Genomic DNA, 1,900 nt, shown 5'->3' on the forward strand with positions numbered 1-1,900 from the left:
TTTTTTTTTTGGCAAATGGATTACCATTTGTATTTCTTTTTACTACAAATTCCATGGTTAAACTATGGTTAGTGTAGCAAAAACCATGGTTAATTTGTGGTTACCATGCTTTGACAATAGTATTGTCTTTGAATTTATAGTAAAATCATCGTTAATTTTCGTAAGGGTTGTGTTGTTGTCTGCCCTAGCTCCCCCTAAACCTATTATAAAATATGATTATTTGTCTGCTAAATTACTACTGTAACATTACAATAGATAATAATGATGTCCTTTATACAGTATTTTGAGTGATGACTGATGAGCAATGGGCTGCTGCTGCTGCTGCTGCTTAACTAAGTAAACAAAGACAAAACTACAATAGCATATTTACAGATGAAACTGACCTGCTCTTGAAACCCTGAACAGTAGTTTTGCTTCTCTGCTCCAGCTGTGCGCTTCCACAGTCCTCTCCTTTCTCTCTCTCGCATTGCATTCCCAATCACGACTAACTGATTCATGATTTATTAGAGATTTAATTATCGAATGTCGAATTCGGAAACAATCGCTTTAATACATTCGCCAGGCAATTATATAATAACAATAATATTAAAAAAGCGGGCCAAATCAGCTGCCAGGCCACCGAGAATTGTCCGCGCCTGATTTCCACAGATACGCAGAACGTGTAGGATTCATATATTGTCTTTTTGCTGCTGAATATTCACAGACACTAGTCCATATCGCGTTTTGATTCAAGTGTACTGACCTACTTTTGATTTATTCGTCCAAAATGTGGCATATTCCGTCCGCGTTAAGGCCCTTTCACACGGGACGCGGCAAGCGGTGGAATCGCCGCGCGGCTGCCGCTTTCTCTTGTAGTGGAAGCGTTTTGTTAGGCTATATTAGGAATTCCGGTTTTATGACTGGATTCTACGAACCAGTCTGCGTTTTCCGCATCGCGGAAATTATAGGGCCGGTGTGTATGTATGTGTGTGAAAATATTCAGATGAGAATAACTCCATATTCAAACGTTAACATTTTCATAAGTAACTGTAATTTAATTACACATTTTTTTCTTAGTAACTGTAACAACTGTAACTTACATTTATTTTGTAATTAAATTACGTAACGCCGTTACATGTAACTAGTTACTCCCCAACACTGCCAACTTCCTATAGAGGTTAAAAATAAGCGTTAACACCAGACGCCCACGACGATCCGTCGCAGAAAGACCCAGAGTCAAACACCTTCAGAACACGACTTGATAAACAACAAACAAACAAAAACAGACAGTCAGATCCTGACGAGGTGGATGTCGTTATCTGGCCACAAAGCTGCCGTGCAATTATTTTCACTTCAAGATTATTTTTACATGCAGATCCTTATGAATCACATTTACCCTCAAATCTGGTTCTGTAAATATAGGGCAGCGAGGAACATAATCGGCGCTTCATTAAATAATAATAGTGCTAGTTAAGTGGCCTTTGTCTCAAATGCAGAGTGTTTAGCTGAAGTGCTCTAAATAAAAGAGGCACAGAAATGCCTTTACATAAAAACGTAAAAAATTAAATGAGCTTATAGGAAACAATGGCATAGTCACAGTGGTGTTAAACAAATACCCTAACATAAATACATGAATATTTACCACAATAGAGCTAGTAGACACAACAGACTCAGACAAACATCTAAATAGGGCTGTGTTTGTTTTAATAAACTTGTTTAAAGGGGTCATATGATGCTGCTAAAAATAACATTATTTTGTGTATTTGGTGTAATGAAATGTGTTTATGCGGTTTAAAGTTAAAAAAACACATTATTTTCCACATACTGTGCATTATTGTTTCTCCTCTATGCCCCGCCTTTTTGAAACGCGTCGATTTTTACAAAGCTCATCGGTCTGAAAAAGCGAGGTGTGCTCTGATTG

The sequence above is a fragment of the Sinocyclocheilus rhinocerous genome, unplaced genomic scaffold (assembly GCF_001515625.1).
Source record: "Sinocyclocheilus rhinocerous isolate Xijiao unplaced genomic scaffold, SAMN03320098_v1.1 scaffold1366, whole genome shotgun sequence".
NCBI lineage: Eukaryota > Metazoa > Chordata > Actinopteri > Cypriniformes > Cyprinidae > Sinocyclocheilus > Sinocyclocheilus rhinocerous.